Source organism: Medicago truncatula, chromosome 8 (assembly GCF_003473485.1).
Source record: "Medicago truncatula cultivar Jemalong A17 chromosome 8, MtrunA17r5.0-ANR, whole genome shotgun sequence".
Classification (NCBI taxonomy): Eukaryota; Viridiplantae; Streptophyta; class Magnoliopsida; order Fabales; family Fabaceae; genus Medicago; species Medicago truncatula.
Window position 1 is genome coordinate 10,739,100 of NC_053049.1, and position 24,034 is coordinate 10,763,133.

A 24,034-nucleotide genomic window follows, 5' to 3' on the forward strand; every position below is an offset into this window, starting at 1 on the left:
TTCAAAGAATTAAACATCATTATTATTGAGTAACCTTTTTGCACAAGTTGACCTACACTGAGCAAGTTACATTGCATCCCAGTAACATATATCACATCTTCAATTATAGTTATTTTTCCAATCTTGCCTTCAATTGCAATTTTTCCCATGCCTTCTGCAACCAGGGTTCTAAGATCTACATGTTTCACTTTTCTGAGAGCTTTGCAGCTTTTCAATATTCATGGTTTTCATGTCCTTTGATTCTTAAATAGCCATAACTATGAAATCAAATCTTGGGGATAGAGTTCACATGATCTTCTAAACAATATGTTAATCTGAAATTGTTTAACTGCATGTCTTCATCTGATTGAAAATATTAATCAGTTTGGATATGTAATCAACAATTTTTTTATCATCTTCCATCTGCATCAGTTTAAATTTCCTTCTTAGAGACTGAAGCTTGATCTGCTTCACCTTTTCATCACCTTCACGATACTCTTCTAGTATATCCCATGCTTCCTTTGTTTTTGTAACCTTTGATATTTTCTCAAAGTTTCTTCCATTAACACCTTGCAATGCAAGCTATTGAATTTCTAAGAAAGAGAGAATTGAGAAATTGAGAAAAGAAGGATAATATAGAATTTTATTGTAAATTGTAATTGTCATTGATAGATGAAAAGTGTTTACAACTATCTTATATACAACTTATTCTCATGATTTGCTAAGCAATCTGTTGATATTGGCTTCAAATTTGTGGTCTGGAAGAACAGAGAAATCGTGACACGATTTTGGCATCGTGACACGATTTCAAGGTGCCGTGAGCTAGTTTGCAGGACGCCAAATCGTGGCACGATCTTGGGAAATCGTGACACGATTCAGAAACTTGCTCATTAAGTATCCTTGATAAGGACTGGTCATACCTTGGAACGGACGCAAATCGTGACACGATCTGGAAATCGTGACACGATTGCTTCAGAGGAAGACTAGTATATATTGTGTTCTTGTGCAGTTTTGAAAGAGAGCTTGGAAGAGCTAAGAAAGAGAAACTTGGATAACAAAGGAGGGAACCAAAGGGTTGAGTGTCTTTGTTGAGAGTGTCTCTTGGGTTGGGAAAAACATTGTAATCACCTTGGGTAGTGAGGAGTTCATTAGTTGGAAGGATCTAAAGCTTCCTCTAGTGTCTTCTCTTTTAGGGTTCATATTGTGAGTGTAACGTCCTCTCTAATTATTTGATTATTTTAATGAGTTTAGAATATACTTATATGATTTGTGTGATTTATATGATTTATTTTGATGAGTGATATTTTGTTATGTTATATGTTGGTATTTATTAGTATAATATATATGTTATTTAGAAATATGTATATGTTATTTGATTTAGATATATATATATATATATATATATATATATATATATATATGTTATTTGATTTAGAAATATGTATATGTTATTTGATTTAGAAATATATATGATCTGTTATATAAATATATGTTAATTGTTATAGAAAATGTATGATTTGTTATAGAAATATATGTTAATTGTTATAGAAATATGTATGATTTGTTGTAGAAATATATGTCTTTTGCTATAGAAATATAAATGATTTGTTATGGAAATATATATATATATATATATATATATATATATATATATATATATATATATATTAGAATAAAATATTAAGATTCGGATTCAAGAAAAAAATAAGTAGGTTAAGGATTTATATAAATAGGAGAGACCTAGTTTAGAAAAAAAACATAACGTACGACTGTTTTTGGAGAAAAGGAAGAAAAAGTCAAGAGAAGAGGGAGAAGACCTAGAGGCTGCGATTTTCATTCTTTAAGGTAAGGGTGGGACTAACTTTGCAATTCTATTAAGTATGTGAATCAATGGTTAGGTTTAACATTATGTAGGATGAGTTTTTGAGGAATTGAAAAGTAGGTTAAAATTGTTGAATTAATGAATAAACGGTGGAAACTTGTTAAAAAGATGTAGAAACTGTCCTTAGACCTTAGATAATGATTAAGATGAATTAAGGAATCGAAATTAGGCTTAAAACCTTGAGAAATGATGAATTTTTGAGAAAAAGTGCATTCTGTCCGAGCCAAAGTTCATCGCTCGCCATAGTGAGCTATGATCCTCGCCTCGCGAGTGATGAAGTTCATCGCTCGCCACGCGAGCCATTTCCCTTCGCCTCGCGAGTTACAAGTTGTAGCTCGCCACAACGAGCAACCTTACTCGCCATAGCGAGCTTGACCAGATAGCAAGTTGTTTTCTGAGTCATTGTATATGACGAAATCTTTGGCTCATAGGCAACTCTTGAAACAACAACTTTATTCATTCAAGATGGTGGAGTCTAAATCAATCTCAAAGCAATTGACGGAGTTTAACAAGATTCTTGATGATTTGGCCAACATTGAAGTTAACATGGAAGATGAGGATAAGGCTTTGTTGTTACTTTGTTCATTACCAAAGTCCTTTGAGCATTTCAAGGATACCATCCTTTATGGTAAGGAGGGCACTACTACTTTGGAGGAGGTCCAAGCGGCTTTGAGAACCAAGGAATTGACCAAGTTCAAGGACATGAAGGTTGATGAAGGTAGTGAAGGCTTGAATGTTACAAGAGGGAGGAATGAGCATAGAGGAAAAGGCAAGGGGAAGTCGAGGTCCAAGTCTAGGTCCAAGGGCTTTGACAAATCAAAGTATAAATGCTTTCTTTGTCACAAGCAAGGTCATTTCAAGAAAGATTGTTCGGATAAGGGGGGCGATGGTAGTCCTTCGGTTCACGTTGCGGAGGCTTCAAATGAAGAAGGTTATGAGAGTGCGGGTGCACTAGTGGTTACAAGTTGGGAACCGGAGAAGAGCTGGGTTTTGGACTCGGGATGCTCTTATCACATGTGTCCTAGAAAGGAATATTTTGAGACTTTGACTCTAAAAGAATGAGGAGTTGTTCGACTCGGAAATAACAAAGCTTGCAAAGTCCAAGGCATGGGCAACGTTCATCTAAAGATGTTTGATGGCCGTGAATTCCTTTTAAGGGATGTGAGGTTTCTTCCCGAACTTAAGCGTAATTTAATTTCCCTAAGCATGTTTGATAATCTAGGTTATTGCACTAGAATTGAGCATGGGGTTTGTAAAATTTCGCATGGTGCATTGATTACGGTTAAAGGGTCTAAAATGAATGGTTTATACATTTTAGATGGTTCCATAGTAATTGGTAATGCATCGGTAGCTAGTATTGCATCTCATAATAATTCTGAATTGTGGCATTTGAGGTTGGGGCATGTTAGTGAAAGGGGTTTAGTTGAACTAGCTAAACAAGGTTTGCTAGGGAAAGATAAATTGGACAAGCTAGAATTTTGTGAGCATTGCATACTAGGCAAACAACATAGGGTGAAGTTTGGAAGTGGCATGCATCATTCTAGTAGGCCTTTTGAGTATGTGCATTCGGATCTTTGGGGTCCTTCTAAGACTCCTACTCATGGGGGATGTCATACCCCAAATTTTGACCACTTTTCTCTATTCTTACCCATTTTATTCGTATTTTTAAAGTCGGGAATTTTCGTCGTTTCAGACGAAATTTTGGCAAGGAGGTTACTTTGAAGTACCTCATTTTTTATTCCGAGTCGGACCCTCTTTTCTCTTTTTATTTTCTTTCCATCTTTTATTAATTTTAATTTTAAGATTAGTTACTTTTTTTATATTTAATAATTTTTATTTTTCATCTTTTAATTTTATTTTTCTTTACATGATTTAGTTTAATTTGTTTTATTTTATTTCGTATTAGATTTATTTTGTTTTTATTTTATTTCTTTTTAATTAATTAGTGTAAAAAGAAAAAAACAAAGTGTCAATAGGTCCAAAATAAAATGTACAAGGTCTAAAAAAAATTTCAAGTCAAGTGTCAACTTTAACATTCCTTTTCCAAAATTCACCATAATTGTCCATCATTTCCATTAAACCATTTTTCCTTTTTTCATCAACCTCCTCACCTATAAATAGAGCCCTCATACCACACAATTACACACACCAAAAAGTTCTCTTGAGTTGTCAAAGAACTTTTCTCTCTTCTCCCTATTTAGCTTGTGTTAACGAGCTATTCTTTTCTTCTCCCTTTTTTTCTGTCCCTTCGGAATAAGTCCCTTCGGAATTTTATCCTTTCGGTAGTCCATTTCTTTTATTTTCTTGCATTTTTATTTCTTTTTAGCATTTTTACATTTGATTTTATTTCTATTTAGCACTTTAATTATTGTTATTTATTTTCCAGCAATTAGAATGTATTTAGGTCCAATGTAAATATAAATGAGAAAAGTGTGTGGGTGTGTGTGTCCTTTTATTTCCTTACCGCCTTAGATATATCCAAAAAATGCAAAAAAATTAGATTAGGGATTTTGTGGCGATCCAACGTCACTACAAAAATCCACGCGCTTTTTTTTATTGCTCCGTTAGTTTAATTTTCATTTATTATTCAAAAATAACAAAAACATGCAAAACTCCAAAAATATTTTCTTAATAAACCTTGGTTTGTAACCCAAGTGTCTTTCCTTTTTATTTTCTTAATCAAATGCTTAATTGAATTAATATTCATATTAGACTTGATTTTCTTGTAATTAAAATGTGAACAACCTCACCTTATTTTTTTTCTCATGCCTTGAGGCCTCATTCTTTTCTTAAAACCCATTTTCAAAAATCTTAAAATCAACCTAACCCACCAAAGAAATTTTTGAGGTGAACTACATTGGTTTTGATCCCTTTTCTTTAAGGGTATGTAGGCATAGGATTTTTATCCTTCCAAATCAAATAAAAATAACCAAAAACATACTTCTTCTTCCTCCATTCTTTCACTTAGATTTTTAGGTAATAATTTTCAAATAAGCAAATCAATTTAGCACAAGATAAATTAGGTAAGAGGTTCCTACGGAATACCGTAGATGCTTAGGGTGCTAGCACCTTCCCTTCGCATAACCAACCCCCGAATCCAAAGTCTCGATAAGGGTTTTTACTCATTTTTTCCCTTCCCACGAATAAAAATCGAGAGTTCAAAGATTGACGATTCAAATCAATTAATGGTTTGATATCCGAAAATCACGAGCACAGGGGAGGTTCCTATTTTCTTTCTATCATTGATGATTATTCTAGGAGAGTGTGGGTCTTTGTTTTGAAAAACAAAAGTGACACATTTGAAAAGTTTAAAGAATGGCACACTCTCATAGAAAATCAAATGGGAACTAAACTAAAAGGTTTAAGAACTGACAATGGCCTGGAGTTTGTTTCAGAGCAGTTTAATGAGTTTTGCAGGTTGAAAGGAATCAAGAGGCATAGAACCGTACCGAGAACACCGCAACAAAATGGTCTTGCTGAACGCATGAATAAGACTCTTTTGGAGCGTGTGAGGTGTATGATTCTAGGAGCTGGGTTACCTAAGAGTTTCTGGGGTGAAGCAGTGACAACGGCTGCTTATTTGATCAAAAGATGTCCATCAACGGGGATAGACTTCAAGACACCTATGGAGGTATGGAGTGGGAAACCGGCAGATTACTCCTCTTTGAAGGTTTTCGGAGCTTTGGCATATGCGCATATCAAGCAAGACAAGCTTGAGCCTAGAGCTTTGAAATGTGTCTTCATTGGTTATCCAGAAGGTGTGAAGGGATACAAGTTGTGGAAATTGGAATCTAGTGGAGGATCAAGAGTCTTGATAAGTAGGGATGTTACCTTTGATGAGACCCGTATGGGGATGAAGTGTAAAGACCTAGAGACTTTAGTACCAGAAACTATGGTGGAGAAAACTCAGTTTGAGGTGGAGCTTCCAAATGATGAAGAAGAAGATGTAGAAGATGAAGCTTCGACATCGGATACAAGTGGAACTCAACCGGTAGTGGATCCGAAGTATCTCTTGGCTAGAGATAGAGAAAGAAGGACCATTACGGCTCCTAAGAGATTCGGTCATGCGGACTTGGTGTGTTTTGCTCTAAATGCGGCTGAAGATGTGCAAGACTCGGAGCCTAGAAACTTCAAGGAGGCATTTGAGAGCAAAGAGAGCAAGTATTGGTTGAAGGCGGTGAATGAAGAGATGGATTCATTGGAAAGGAACCAAACTTGGAAACTTGTGAAGCTACCTGATCACCAAAGGGTAGTTGGATGCAAGTGGATCTTCAAGAAAAATGATGGCATTCCGGGTGTTGAAGGTCCAAGGTACAAAGCAAGACTTGTGGCTAAGGGTTTCACTCAAGTGGAGGGGATCGACTACAACGAGATCTTTTCATCGGTGGTGAAACATTGTTCCATAAGGATACTTATGGCTATTGTGAATCAATTCAATCTTGAGTTGGAACAAATGGATGTGAAGACCGCTTTCTTACATGGTGACCTTGAAGAGACAATCTACATGGAGCAACCGGAAGGTTTTGTGGAGGACAAGTCTAAGGTGTGTCTTTTGAAGAAATCTTTGTATGGGTTGAAGCAAAGCCCTAGGCAATGGTATCGTCGGTTTGATGAATTTCTTTTGAAGACCGGTTTTGTGAGAAGCGGATATGATTCTTGTGTGTACATGTTGAAGAAGAGTGAGAAAGTCATTCTCTATCTTCTTTTATATGTGGATGATATCTTGATGGCGAGCTCTAGCAAGGATGAGATTATGAAGCTCAAAGAGAGGTTAAAAGGTGAATTTGAGATGAAAGATCTTGGTCCAGCAAAGAGAGTTCTTGGGATTGATATCGTGAGGAATCGTGACAAAGGCGAACTTTTCTTATCTCAACTTGGTTATTTGAAGAAGGTGGTGGAGCGTTTTAGAATGTCAAACTCTAAAACCGTGAGCACTCCCTTGGGTCACCACACAAAGTTGTCCATACAACAATGTCCTCAATCCGAGGATGATAAGCAATTGATGGAAGGTACTCCCTATGCAAGTGGGGTTGGAAGCATCGTGTATGAAATGGTTTGTAGTAGGCCGGACTTAGCTTATGCGGTTAGCATTGTGAGTCGGTTTATGGCAAATCCGGGAGTTGTGCATTGGCAAGCTTTGAAGTGGGTATTGAGGTATTTGAATGGGTCTTTGAAGGGCGGTTTGAAGTACACAAGGGCAGCTCAAGATGAAGACGCTTTGGAGGGGTATGTTGATGCGGACTATGCGGGCAATGTGGACACTAGAAAATCCTTATCAGGTTTTGTGTTTACTCTTTATGGCACGGCTATTAGTTGGAAAGCAAATCAACAATCCGTGGTGGCATTATCTACAACTCAAGCGGAGTACATCGCACTTGTTGAAGGTGTGAAGGAGGCCATATGGTTGAAAGGGATGATTGGTGAGTTAGGAATTACTCAAGAATGTGTGAAGATACATTGTGATAGTCAAAGTGCCATTCACTTGGAAAATCATCAAGTGTATCATGAGAGGACAAAGCACATTGACATTCGTCTGCACTTTGTTAGAGACATGATTGAATCAAAAGAGATTGTGGTTAAAAAAGTGGCATCGGAGGAGAATCCAACGGATGTGTTCACCAAGTCATTACCTAAATCAAGATTCAAGCATTGCTTGGACTTGATCAAGTTCGTCGAAGAGTAATTCCCTTTTGGAGAGAGCAGCATGGTGGTTGATGGTTAAACTGACATCACCACCAAATTAGAAGTCAAGGTGGAGAAATGTTGATATTGGCTTCAAATTTGTGGTCTGGAAGAACAGAGAAATCGTGACACGATTTCAAGGTGCCGTGAGCTAGTTTGCAGGACGCCAAATCGTGGCACGATCTTGGGAAATCGTGACACGATTCAGAAACTTGTTCATTAAGTATCCTTGATAAGGACTGGTCATACCTTGGAACGGACGCAAATCGTGACACGATCTGGAAATCGTGACACGATTGCTTCAGAGGAAGACTAGTATATATTGTGTTCTTGTGCAGTTTTGAAAGAGAGCTTGGAAGAGCTAAGAAAGAGAAACTTGGATAACAAAGGAGGGAACCAAAGGGTTGAGTGTCTTTGTTGAGAGTGTCTCTTGGGTTGGGAAAAACATTGTAATCACCTTGGGTAGTGAGGAGTTCATTAGTTGGAAGGATCTAAAGCTTCCTCTAGTGTCTTCTCTTTTAGGGTTCATATTGTGAGAGTGGGGAAACACATATGGGTAGAATCTAGGGCTTGTTCTTGTGTAAGCTTGAAGGCTATTGTTTCTTGTAACCCTCTGTAACACTTTCATCATATTGGATTGGAGAGCTGCTCTCTCCCCCAGATTAGGCCATATTGGCTGAACTGGGTCAACAATCTTCTTGGTGTTTTGTTCTTCCTTTCTTGCTTATCTTGTTTTGCTTTGGTATCTCTTTGTGTGGTTTTGCTCTACACTACACTAGGGTTGTTTTTGTTGTTGTTGCTTGGAAACCATTAGACTCATAGATTACCACTATCTCTTGCTCCACACATCTTTGTTTTTCATTGGTGTGAGTTTCAACCGAAAACACAACACAATCAAAAACAAACTAACTCACTTGCTAAAAAGTAGCTAATGCTATAACAAACTATGTAACAATTTTCTAACTTTGAGTTTATCTCAACTAACTTGAATTAAAACTAACAGACATGTGGGAGAGATAATTTTTTTTAGTAGAAAATACAAAGATATTTGTGTATTTTAGAAGGTTTGTACTTAAGACAAAAATTGTCTCATAGTTTATTAAGGATAAGAATTTAACCTTATATTCAATCTCTTATCTTCAGTTTTGTTTAGTCTTGTGAACAGTTTTTCAATCAAACACAATACAATTAGAATGGTTTTGTTCAATCCCTTATTTTTCATCAAACACACTCTTAGAGAACATATATGACCAAAATGAATATTGAGTTAAAGGTACAATTAGAGTGGTTTTAGTTCAATCCCTTGTTTTTCATCAAACGCACTTTTAAAGAATAGTTGTGACCAAAATAAATATTGAATACAAGGTAAAAGATAAAAATATTTCGTTAAGTATAAGCTATTATTTATGTATAAGCTACTTCTATATCAAACGATAAAATAAAATGAAATTATTTTTATATAAATTATTTTTATGTTATTCTGGAGAGATTATGAAAATAACTTATGAACATATCATAAGTTATTTACATGAGCTCTTCCGAACAATTTACAAGTACATATAATATGTCAATAAATTATAATAGGTAAATTTAAACATGCCCCCATTGATCCAAATCTGTCAAAGTATTTGGCAAAAGTGGTCGCAACCTCCTTACTTTTGAGCTTAGTCCAATAAAATAGAGTCTAATCATGATTAGTACATGAAAAATGAACCATATTGTGTATATGATAATATATCCAAATAATCCCCAATTTTCTGGGAGCAACATCAACACCAATGAAATTAATGAAAGTGAACCAAACACTTCCAACAAGGTATCAACCCTTGTAGCAAACTTAAGCTTAATCATGAAGGCCAAGCAATATAGTAGAAAGCTAGCAATAGATACCAACGTTGTCTTTGGATGGACTTGAAAAGGGGTAGGATTTTCTGGATATCTAACTTGGAGGAAACCAAGGAGTACAAAGAAAATGAAGGCTACAAGGCCATGTTGAGGATTAGTTTCTACTCCCATGATGTTTTTGACATGAACACTTCCTACAACATTTATGGTCACTTCATGACCTCTAAGAAAATTGGACCTTGGACTTACCACATCACCCATGAAATTAAACTATAGTAGTTCCTTTTATTTAGTGTTACCGTGAAATTGAAACTATATGTGACACAGTAACAATTTACTTGCCATGAATCTTCCTATTTAATATGTGAGCAATAAGTCAAACACACCGTCTATGTGGCCGCATTTTACGACAAAATCGACAATCCATACAAAAAAAAAAATATCGACAATCAATTATAAGAAAAATGGTTAAACATATTTTTAATCCTTATAAATTATAAAATCTCTTCTTTCAGAAAGAAAAAAAATTAAAACCTCTGTTTCGGTCTCTCACATTTTTGTTTTACTTTTATTCCAAATAATATATATGTTTATATGCAATTTTTTAGTCTTTATTCTTGAGTCAAGTCATGTATCTCTTCAAAATCATGAATAACATTTTTTAGACATGTTTAGAATATAAATATCACTTTAGAGGTGGAAATATTGTTTTTTTTAAGGCTGGATATGGGGTGCAGAAGGGTTGCCTGCTATAACACCCTAAACATATATTTTTTTGTGCTGGTCGGGGTTCGAACCCTAAACTTTACATATATTATATATTATGCATTGTCCTAAACATATATTAATAGAGGAAAAAATAATATAAAAAGAGGGGGGTCGGAGACGAAAACCTTAAAAAAAGAAGCAAAAGCATATAAAATAAAGACCAACTCTTCAATTGGAACCCTTTGGAATTATTAACTATGAACCTCTCCTTGCTAGTTTCATCTTGTTGCTTATTGCTTATGTTGTTTCTTATTTTTTCTTGGGATTGGGTTTTATATTGTGTTGGCGTATTTTGTTAAAACAAGATGTTCTAGTAAGTTGTTGAATCAGATGTCCTAGACATGTTAGTACGACATCTAAACTTAAGGTGAAGTGTTTTGTTTCGCAATCTTGGAAGATTTGGTTTATGCGTGAGATCACTGAAGATTTGATTGAAGATATGATTCACGTAGCTTGTGCTCCAAGAAGCGTGTGTTTCTAGAAGTTGCATATGTCGGTTTAGCATAAGTCGTGTTATTTGTAATTAATTTCCTAAACACTTTAGTGAACATTATATTTGTTTCTAGAATATTGTAGCTGAAGACATTTGTGTGGATCAGTTGTATTGTTTATCTCATGCTATATAAAGGAAGACTCAAATCTGCGAGAAGATCACTGAAGCCGTCTTTGAGGAAAGTGTCATTTAGGATTTCGAGTATGTACTTTGTTATTTGTAAATCACTCTTGTATTACCTTGATGCATTGAGCTGGACTGTTAGTTGAGTTGTATTTGTGAACCGTTCTAAAGCTTTAGTCATATGTTAGGCACTATTTTAATGTTTAAGTTTTTGGTTAATATGTTTCCAATCAATCACTTGCTAGCAAACTCAGGTTACTAGGGGTAATATGCTTTGTCAAGATATTTACAATAAACAAACCATTTTCAATCATTAATCTCAATATTGCTTAATTTTCTTGAATAATTCGGATATGTGAAATGATTCACAATCAAATTCAATGAACAATATATTCAATGAATTGGTTTCTACCCAAAAAAAACAATATATTCAATTAATTGGTCGTTGATACTCACAATAGACATGAACACCCACCCAAATCTGATACACACGCGTTAATTTATTTATTGAAGTATATTTCTCTTATTGTTTCAAGTTCATTCTTCCAATATCAATTTTGATGGATTAAATTTAAATAGAACTATATTTTGCCTTTAAATAAGATCCAGGTAAGGAGTTAATCAACTAGACACATGACCCTAAGGAGTTAGTAATCATTAATTGAAAGAGAAATGATATTTGAACAATCATTTTTTATAATTTTTGTGACAACTTTATCTCTCATACTCACATTATCTTTTTACTTTCTCTCTCTATTGTTTTGGTTTTTGTGCCACTACCTTTGTAAAATTTTGATTGTCAGAGAAGTTGACACATATATGGATGTTCAAATAATACAACTCTAATTGAAATTCATATTACTATCAAGTGTGTCAAAGGTAGTGTCAAAAAAAGTTGTCAATTATAATTTAGTCTTACATTCAAGTTCATGAAATCAATTCTTATAATCAATTCTTAAATATCTCCAAGTGAAAATTGTTAATATTGAACACCCTAAAAATAGTTTCTTATATCAAGTGTTAGCATTTTAACAACAAAAAATAGACGAATATTATATCGATAAAAAATAATATAAAACGAATTACTTTCTTAGACTAGAGTGAAGACGTGTTTCAACAATCATCCACTTCATAGGCCAATTGTGACAGTACTTATGCCACCTTGAACAATTACTCCTATCTTTGCAATTTTTCATATCATATTTAACGAGTCTAGAAAAAAGACTCCCTTAAAATAAAAAAATTAATGTGTATTTAAAGAACATCGACGACCAAAATAATCTTAAAAGAGATAACTTACTGAAATGGATATTGGGTAAAAAGATAAAAGACGAAAATATATTTTAGCCACAAATTAATAATGTTTATAAGTTTATAACATAGGTACGTATCATTTTCTTGTATAAACTATTTCTATTACAACAAAAAAAAAAAAAAAAAAAAAAAAGTAAAAATGTTTGCATACAAACTATAAACTATAAATTGTTTTCATAAGTTACCCTATAGAGATTACCTGAAAATAAGTTACAAACATATCATAAGTTGTTTTCATATGCTCTTTCAAACAATTCAATAATTACTTATGTCAATAACTATTCTTCAATAAATCAATCGAAATATGCTATTTTTCAATAACTAGATACCTTTGGTAATTCCATTATTTATAATATACATAACATTCAGGCCAAAAGGAAGGCTAGGTTCTTGAAAAAGGTGTATTTAATTCAAATCTATTGAATTATTTGGCAAGATTGGTCGCAACCGCCTTCTAATATTTCGACGTGGCACGATAAAATAGGGTTTTATCATGACAAGTACATGATAAATGAACCATATTGTGTATATGATAATGTATCCACATATTCCCCAATTGTGTGGGAAGAACATCATCACCAAAGAAACTATTGAAAGGGAACCAAACACTTCCATGAAGGTATCAACCCTAGTTGCAAACTTGAGCTTAATCCAAAAGGCAAAGGAATATATTAGAAAGCTAGCAACAGAGAGTATCATTGTCTTTGGATGGATTTGAAATGCACTGGGTTTATCTGGATAACTGATTTGGAGGAAACCAAGGAGTACAAAGAAAGTGAAGGCCATAAGACAATGAAGAGGATTGGTTTCTTGTTTTGATAAGAAAGGATTGGTTTCTACTACTCCCATGATGTTATAAACATTAACACTCACAACATTTATGGTCACTTCATGACTTCGATTAAAATTGGATCTTGTTGGTCTTACAACATGATCAGCCATGAAATTGAAACTAATAGCTTTTTATTTAGTAGAGCTATGATATTGAAACTCTATTCTATAAATACTTAAAAGGGTCTATGAAATTGAAATTTGAAACTACTAGCTAGTGGTTCTTTTTATTTAGTGGAGCTATGAAATTGAAACTATATAAAATACTTAAGAGTATTTTTGTCTGGTCTATGAAATTGTCACATTAACACTTGCTATGAATTTTTGTATTTGATGTGAAAGCAATCAAGTCCAAGTCAAACACACCGTGTGGATGTATGTATATATGATTAAAAGTCCATTGAATTTTTTTTTTTTTGAAAGGAAAAGTCCATTGAATACATTTAGTTGTGTTCCATCTATAGCTGTCAGTATTACGGCCTAAAATTTTAGGCTCCCGTCCACGTTTTAAATGCCTAAAAAAACTCATGACTTCTTTTGGTTAAGTAGTTTAAAAGTTAAAAATTTGTTTTTTATGCACGTAAGGTGTTTCAGTTTCAGGTTCGAACTCTAACTTTTAAATATAATATGCAACGTTTCTATTAATTGAGTTAAACTTACATAAATATGCAATGTTTTTAAAATGATGAGATTTGCATGTATTTTAGCAGATAAAAAGGTGATTTTAAAAAGAGTGTTGTTAACTTAGCTTGAATGCTAACAACACTCGTTTTAACATACTTTTTTTAATATTCATCATTGTATTGGATGTAATATGTAACTCCCACCATTTTAAAAAGAATCTTGTTAATTATTGCTCTCAGAGCAATGGTTAAGGAAGCCAAAAGTATCATATTTGCATTGATTTCAACAACATTTTGACTTTTAAAAAGTTAAATTTATCACTTTTTACCATTTTTAAATACTATATTTTTATTTTAATCCCCTTATCCAATACACCAAGGATAATGATTAGCATTCTCCTTTTAAAAATGGGTCTAACAAAAATTGGTGAGACTCGTGCATTTCACTCAATAAAAAAAATAATGTTAAAACAAGTGTTGTTGGCATGCTTCAAATCAAAAAGTTTTTTTTGCTTAGTCTCCTATAAAAATTGGTGAGGCTGGTGTAAATATAATTAAAAAGTCATTTGTCATTATATTGCTCTGATAATACTTGTTTATTGTGAATTGTATTTTTTATAGATAGTCTGTAGTCAATGAAAATTCACATTCATAACTGAACAAATCGGAATTCGAGCCCCTAATACAACATCTAATTCAACAATTTTGATATTTATAACAACAATTGTGGACTGAAAATTGGAAAATTTATAACAACAATTGAAATAAAATAAAATCAAATTAAAGAAAATAGTAAATCAAACTTTTGAACAATTAAAACGAAACGGAATAAAGGTTTAAGCACCAAAGTAAATAGATCTTTTAATTCAATTATAAAATGATTGCTGAGACCTGAGATCCTATATTTAAAAGTAGTGACGTTATTCCCTCAAAAATAAAAAAGTAGTGACGTTATCTCCTTTTCAGAAAAAGAAAAACAACAAGTTGTGAAGTTATCTGTTTATTAAACTTAAGATCCCCTCGAAATTGCTTAGAGTTCATCTAGCATCAACAATATTACAAGAAAGATTGAATTAATTTGGTTATGTTTATTTATTAAAGGAAAAATATAATTTTTTGACAGGTATTAAAGGCAAAATATTAGAATCATTTAATGATAGGGATTATTTTTTGACACGATTTGAGAATTGATATCTTGTTTAACTAAAAGGATATACATGACGATTATTTTCTTGAATAATGAATTGCAAACATATGTATGTTGTTGTTGCCTTGAAACTATTCTTATGTTCATGATTTTTTTTGTTGAGTATTTCTCACCCTTTTGCGGGTTTCCCCATATGCTCTTGTGGTATAGACGTTAATGTTGAGGACGTGTGATCAGCGTGAATACCTGACGATAGCTTGAGGCTTCCTCGCTTTTATGTTTTTGCTCTTGGAGTCTAGTTGTAATCTCTAATTAGGATTTTGCTGGGATTTTATTTATTTTATCTGTTGGATTATTATTGAGAAACTTATGATGCTTTATGATGATGTATCTGATATTGATATGTGACTTTATGATACTTGGAGATATTTTTCCATTGCGACTGTTTTATGAAAATGAATTATGCATGATTTTGACTTACTGATGAAGTAGCACCTTAAATGTATATGATTAATTATTTTAATTGTTTTAAATATTGTATGTTGGGTTGAAGGGTGTTATACTAGATGCTGGTGGTAGAGCTAGCTATAGTTATAGCACTAAAATTAGTTTTTGAGCATCATAATGTGTCTGAAGTGTTGTTTCAGTGCAGATGAGACTGGAATTGATTCTTAGACTAGAGTATAACTTCTAGGATTAAATTAGGTAAATAAAATGCTATAGTATCTATCTATAAATCATACTCCCTCCGGAGGGAGTAATAAACTAGAAATCAGTGTAGGGTTTAATTCTGAGGCAGTTATTTGATGCCTATTAAAACAAAACAATTCAATGCATGATGAAAATAATTCTTTTTGTATTCTGTTGACATCTATTTGTTGTTTTATTGTTGATGCAAGTGAATTATTAACAAATAGAAAGGTACATTTTAATTTGTGTGCATGAGTTTACAATAATTTTATCATTTTGTCCATCTAACAAACAAGTTAAAGTTATATTTTGCTTATTAGTTAATATGTGCTAGCAATTTACTCTTGTCGATTAGTTTTTTTTTTTCTTTCATTGAAAAATTGGTAACATGTAAAACTACGCTTCTAATAGTTGAGTTTAAATGCTACAAAAAAGTTATTTATGTCTTGATGTAGATTAGTTGTGTGTCATTATCTAAATTTTTAGATAAGTTTTGTCGGAGATAAGTTAATTGTGCCGTCCATAGTTTAACGAGGGCGTCAAAATTGTATATTCGTCACCATATTTTTTATTTGATTCCATCTAGTATTACTACTATTGTGGTGGACGAAATAATGAGTTATTGTTGATAAAAAAAAATAGTTAAGTTCAAATAGTTAATGAGATTCAGTTAATGACAAATCGTTAGGGTTGGCCATAGACATATGCCGGTGGTGCGACGCCCTAGGATCCATGTCGGTAGGACACCCAATTTTTTTATATGGGGTTTATATAGCAAAGTGCACCAAGAAGGCCCAAACTTTCACCGCTGAGTTGTCAAAAAAAAGGAAGAAGGGTTGGGCTGAAGTTTGGTAATATTTTAGTGCGATTTGCTGTATATATTTCCATGTAAAACAAAGCTTGCTATATACACCCTCCTAGTAAAAAAAATTGGATCATTTGTTCCTAATAATGTGTCAAATGCATCTAATATTAAAAATCTTTGTGATACTTTTTATCCAAGAAATTAGTAGAATCTTCCTAACAAATCAAATTATATTTTAGTTGAAATGAGGACTACTAGAGAAATTAATCTTATTCTTGCCTTAGAGGAGGATCCAATAAAAATAAATCATATCAATATAGTAATGTCAACTTTCTTGAAATGATTGCAAAATTTAATTTGATAATGCAAAATCACGTGAGATGTGTTCGAGATCATGAAACATGATGTGAAACGCATTCATAATCATGCAGCCTACCCAACTTTTTTTTTATTTCGTTATTCTTTTTTATTAATAGTATAAATGATGAGGTACATTTGACACATAATGTTTTTGGATGTCAGTATTGTTGAGATGTCAACAGTCATAATTAATGCATGTCTCATTTATCGTTTATAAGAAAAATAATATGATATAAAGATCCTTTTTCACGCTTTGTCTAAGACCCCTAAAATATTAGGAACGGGATTTGCATACTATCGGAAAAAAAAACTCTTGTTTGAATCTTTATTAAAATAGTCATTAGTTAAGAATATACATACCTACTCGTTGAACTCTAAATTACTAGGTCACAATCACATAATCGTGATTAAGACCAAACAAAATTAAAGTTGGAATGAAAATGAAACATGTCTCTATTATAAAAGACTTCAAAACTAGATGCTATCTAATTTTTGCTCCCGAAAGTACCAGTTACATATAAGTACAATTATCATCAAACAAAAATCAAGCCTCTTAGAAAAGGTCATGAAATTGGCAAGAGTGGTCTCAACTTCCTTCTCATTTGTGGGCGTAGCCTAATAATCATGACAAAGATATGAGAAATGAACCATAATGTGTATATTGTAATGTATCCAAATAGTCCACAATTTTCTGGAAAGAACATCAACACCAAAGAAATTATTGAAAGGGAACCAAACACTTCCATGAGGGTATCAACCCTTGTTGTAAACTTAAGCTTAATCCAAAAGGCCAAACAATATAGGAGAAAACTAGCAATAGACACTAACGTTATCTTTGGATGGATTTGAAATGGGGTAGGATTTTCTGGGTATCTAATTTGGAGGAAACCAAGGAGTACAAAGAAAATAAAGGCTACAAGGCCATGTTGAGGATTAGTTTCCATTCCCATGATGTTATTATATACATGAACACTTCCTACAACATTAATGGTCACTTCATGACCTCTATGAAAATTGGATTTTAGCCTTACCACATTAGCCATGATATTTAAACTAGCTACTAGTAGTTCTTTTTTTTCAGTGGAGCTAGAACAGTTGAATATGGAACCTCTCACTATGTATAATAATGTATATATAGCATTAACCAGTGTTGTCAAAGTATTATTATTATTTAAGTTGCCATGAATTTTCCTAGTATTTTGATTTTTTTTTTTTTTTTGAAGGATTTCCTAGTATTTTGATAAGATGCGTGATCAATCAAATTCAGGTCTCGCCGACTATAATAACAGCATAATCGGCGTCAGATTGGAGCATGTCTTTGACTGACAACCCATTAATTTTTAAACACAAAATATAACACTTCAGACAAAAAAAAAAAAAAATTCTTTTGCATTGGTTTCCGATTCACCATTGGTGGGTGACTAATCCAACTCGTACGTAGAGGCATGCGCACTGGCCAAACGCTGTTTCCTATGTGGGTCGAATCCGATATTCCCTAGATACGTTGTTCTTGAAAGTAATTCCTCACAAGTGGAGCCCAAGCAACTCGGTTACAAAACTTTTAATGATAAAAAGAAACATGTTATAATTAAGCCAGTAGCAATAGGCCATTTGGTGATACATGGTACACAGTACGTCAGTACTCCGTAATAGATGACTAATTCAAGTTTCCTGTATATCATATCATGAATTCATAGATATACTTTTATCGGCGTTGAACTGTTGATGCAATCAAAAAATTCTACTCCGTCAATTTATTTTATTTTGGAATATATTAAGTCACAGGAAGTGATTCACCTTGCACAAAGTGTGCAAAGGAGAACCACCCATCAAAATATACAGTTATAAGTTGTTTCTCACAACAAAATACAACACAAGAATGTACAGAAAAAAGAATTACACAATAACACCCATACAAATCAACGGATCTCGCCACCAGTCATTATAACTTAAAGCGATAGTAGGCATTTTGACCTTTAGCCAAGAAAAAGATAAAAGTTTGATGTTGTCTGCTAAGTGATCAAATTCGCCGCTCCTCTAGTTAAAGATCCTATAAGTTTGATGTTGGAATAGCTTATTATTTATTATATTCCAATATCATTATGTGGGCAAATATCGTAACAATAATTATACTAGTTATTTATCAATTGTGAGCCTTAATTGATTAGTGATCAAATTAAGTAATTAGGCTATTAGATTTCTAATTGGATAATTAATTAAATATTTAATTAGTTGATATGGACTCAATGAGTGGATGTCCGGATGACCCATTAACGGAGTAATGGGAAACCCTAATGGTCATCAAATATAAAAGAGACTATGGTCCCCAATATACCGTACACGGCAATACTCTCTCTTCTCTCCATCTGACGAAAACTTGAGGCATAAAGGTACCGGTTGAGGAAGAACCAAATCAGCCGCCGCTAACTCTATTGTGTGTTTCAGATCATTTCCTCTCTTTGGTTATCGTTGTTGATGAGAGGGCTGCTACAAAAGTTTTATCCAGATATTCCTAATACCCTAATTCTTAATATCTTGATAAATCAAACATGTCGTAGATCCGATCATAATCATGTTCAATGTTTTTACGATTGTTAAACATGTATTATGAAATATGTTTTTAATTAAGACCTAAATTTCCAACAAGTGGTATCAGCTCGGGTCATCATGTTTGATTTATTAGGTTAAATTAATTTTATTTTGAACTTTGCTTTCGTAAAGAGTTTCATGTTCTTTCTCCAATTTTGAATGAACTCTAATTTAATTTTGAGAACTATGAAATTCGATTGGATATTGCGCTAATTTTTTGTCCTGTTTTGGGTTCCGATTCAGAATTACAACTTACTTTTGTTTGAAGTAGAATTTCAACTTACTTTGAAAACACCATTTAATTTTGATGTGATGCAATAGTATTTTATTCTATTAAAATTGAATACGTTTAGCATCAATTTCTTTGTTTTGTTTTGGGTCAAATCACAGAATGTGACCATTATGGTTTCTCATATAGGGTGGCAATTGTTTGTGTTTTCAATTTTGAAAGGTGAATCGGTGCTAACGTTTTCTCGCTACATTGAACTGATTAATCGTTTTAGGATTATTTTAAAATAATAAATTGATTCGAGACTAATTTATTTTCTAAACTTGAATTTGAAACAAATTCCAATATAATTGATTCAAGTCTAATTTGTTTCCTAAACTTGAATTTGTCTCCTAAATTAAGGGTTCTGGATGGCATGTTTCATTTACATCAAGAAATCACTTTTATTTGATTTATTCGGATTCTTTTGACTAATTCTAGTTGATTATCACATTTGTAATTATTATTTTATTTGTGAGTCCTTATATATTAATTCTATACCAAAGTAGAAAGAGCGTTAAATAAAATACTTAGTAGAAAAGGACTTAGAATACTTATTTGATACTTAGTATACAATGCTTACCTATTAAGTATGGATATAACTCTATACTTTTTCATATTTTAAGCACTTAGTATGGATATAACTACCAAGAAGATCAAACTTATCTTGACGGATAAGGATCAATTGTATAAGGGTCATTCTTAGATTACATTTGTAATATTATGGTTTATAATTAGGAATAAATATTAATGCTATAATATTCTAATCATGTTTAGCATATTTAGATATAGATCAAAATAAAATTTGGATTTGATTTGACATATTTTTAAATATCATTATCATGTTATGTGATTTAATTTTTATTTGAAATTAAATTTTTGATTCACATAACTTTTGTACTTTAAAGTTTATTTTGAGAGGTAAAATAAGTTTTGTTATATATTTGATAATTATATATATATATATATATATATATATATATATATATATATATATATATATATACCTGTGGAATATTTGTTGTTTTTTTAGCGATGAATCTCAAAATATTATGATATAAGTTGATTCTTTAATTTTGAGAAATATGGACTCTAGAAGTATTTGTTTATATATAGATTAATTTTATCTTTTCTTCACCAAAAAAAAATTTATTTATATATAGACATATAAAGTTTGTTTCTTTATTTAGGAAATAATTGATCCTAGAGTTATTTATTAATTTATTTAAAGAATCATTGATATATGTGAATCAATTGTGGCATGAATATTTTTGGTGTATATAAGATTCAATTTTCTTTTGATTTGAAATTGAATATTTTGGTATATAGCACGATTGTGATGTTTGAGTTTATTGTTATTAAGTTTTCTACAATAATATCTTGTCTTATCATGCATTTTGAATATATTTCATGTTATGTTTGTTGTTGCTTTTATGCGATATATGTAAATGTATTGTCATACACACATTGGTGTGATTTCTGACTTTCATCTTCCCTTTTTTTTTCAAATTTGTGAATTTGTCTTCACACTTAAGGGTTGTCGAGTGACCTTATGGTTACTTAGCAACATAATGGATTAATTCAGCCTACATTATGTCAGTAGTGCCTTGTAAATTTAAGACCATTCTCATTTAATTTGCTGTGAAATGTCTATTAATTGCAGTTGTTTTGGCTGAAACAACATGTTGCCAAAGTAACCTCTGTTGTGTAGATTTGATTCAATTGAACTTACAAAAGACGTAGTATGGAATTATTCATGCGAGTTGTCGTCGGCCATAAGGAAGGCACAACTTGGCCGAATAGTTGCATGTGTGTGATATTAAATGTGTGGTGCTTATAAAGTAATTTTCCATGTGAATAATAGGATACTTGTATGTGACTATTATTTGACAGGACTTATCACCTCATTTAATATATATTAAGATTATCTAGTAACTGCAGTTGAGTCGGTTGAAACAATAATGTTGCTCAAGTAACCTATGTTGCGTAGATTCGAGTTGTCGTCGGCCCCAAAGAAGGCACAACTTGGCCGGATAGTTACATACTTGTGATGGTAAATATGTGGTGATTATAACGTAATTATCCATGTGGATAATAGGATGCCCAAAGGTGACTATTATTTGACAGGACTTATCACCAATGTTTGATCATTACATTGAGAGTACCGCTTGCAGTTAATTCTTAGCAATCCAAATATGTGTTTTAATGGTGCGCTTGGTATCTTGTTAAGGTCTTTTATTTACAAATAAAGAAGCAAGTTTCTTTAATATTTTACTGACATGTGTGTTGATGTTGTGTTAGTGTAAACTTATTTAATTATATAAGAGTTTACATTCACATATATTACGATACACATGTGACAATTATAAGAATTTATTCTTTGTCAAAGTAAATTGTCATTATTTAATCATTGTTGTAAACTACCACTAGCAATTGATATTAATGTTTGAAGACTTGATATTGATGGTGCACTAGGTATTTTGGTGAGTACTTTTGCTTCTCTTATTCTCTTTAAACTAATATAGTTTATGTATATGTTAATTTGAGTTAAATTTTAACTCTTAAAAGTTCTTTTAGGAATTAAAGAATAATATTAATATTGTTCTTGGATCTAGACCTTAGATAAGGGTGGTGAAACTCACATTCTCTCACAAATTCAGCACCTAATGTGAGAATCAAGTTTGACAAGTGAGTATACATCAAATCTATTAGAGGTGTTATTTAAAATGACAAAAATTTTGTCATATTTCCTTTGCTTAAACTAAGGTGTTTTTAAAAGCAATATAGAGAAAGACAAGCTCTCATTGGAGAGTGGGTATTTCGTTAAGGTTATTAGGCAAAGAAAATGTTAGGAGCACATTATGTAAACATTTAATCTTGCTAAGACGCTAAAAATTCGACTATCATATGACTTATTCGAAAATTCAGTAATTTCGACTATCATATGACTTGTTCGAGAATTCAGTATTTAGTATTATCTTTGCACAATTAAGTTTATAACTGTTACAGTTAGAAATGATCAATTCATAAAGTGTGTAAATAAGAAAAGGCTGAAGCAAGAGAAAATAAAATAGTGCTCATTCAGAAAATACCTCAAAAGATAAGGGCAAATAAAGAAAGGTAGTCTTGACTGACTTATGTCCAATGATGTTAAAAGATACATCAATTTAGAATGGACAAAGTCGATAAAGATTGCTTTATTCATTTTTTGAACCAATTTTAGATTGTCGTTACTAGCTTTTTTGTAGTTAAAAGACAATTTGGTGAATCATCTTTTGAATTATTTTTTTCTTTGAATAAGTCAAGATATTTTGAGTTCTATTTTCAAATGATGATTCAATGTGTCTTTTAAGTTCAATTATTAGAATCAATTTAGTTATGACTTGTGACATTCTATATTGTTTAAGGTTTTGAATACTATAAGTTTTTCGTCCCACAAATTAAGAAATTTTTTGAGACATAAAAGCTTTCTTGAGGATATTGAGTTTGAGGGAGAGATATGGTTTTAGAACAAAATTGAATGAGGAAGAATTAGTTCTAAACTTATTCATATAGTTACTATTATTATAGTATATTTGGATCCTCATGAGGACATTTTTGTTCTTTCTCTCAATTAAGTTAAGAAATTAATTCATATAGATCAAACTCAACACCCTCAAGAAATATGGCTTATAGTGTCATTAAGAATTGACTGAAAAGAGAAATTCTATTTAGTTTAATTGAAAGACTCTATTAGGACAGTCATGATACTAGTTTGCTGATTATACTTTTGGAGCTGCATAAGATGGATTTCAAATATAGTGTTTCTTAATGGTGACATTAATGATACAATATGGTAATAAAACTTTTGTATTAGGCATTTCAATACTTAGAGATTCTTCTCAAGGTATTATTCGGATATCACAAAAGAGTTATATCAATAAAGTTGAAAATAAAATGACATAATTTTTGGATGACCTCAATCATCGAGAGAGAGACTTTTCAGTCTCAAATATTGCCCATTAGGAAATTTATGAATTCAGAAATTTAAGTATTTTCCTACACTTTGTCTATAGGATTTTTATGTAGAATAATTATTATACGCATTTTGAAATAGCGTATATAGTAAGATTGTTTGACAGATATTAGAGCAATTCAAAATTTGAATTGTTGAAAAAGCAACCATAAGGATTATTAAAGAGAACAAGAGAGCTTATGCTCACATAAAAAAAAAAAATAATCTGACAATTTGGAGATCATTATTGTGTCAGACTATGGTTTTTTTTTTTTTTTTTATGTAAGTAGATAATACACATTCTAACTCAAGAAATGACAATAAGTATTTATGTCACTTGGTTGCATATAGTAAAAGGTAATGAAGGACCACTTAAGATATATATAGTGACATAATTTAGTCATATAGTTATTCAACAACATTAATAAGGTTTATTGCCTTAGACATTATTGTTGTTGAATGATAGAACAAGTAGAGACAAACTTTATGCTACCTGATCCGCTAATCAAAGACATGACACATAAGGTCTTTCATATTATTGTTGTCATTAAGAATGTCTTGGATTAGTGGGAGTCTCTTTTACTTTATGTTCTATACTTTTGTTTTGGTAATGATACAGACTTTATGTTATGATTTTCTGC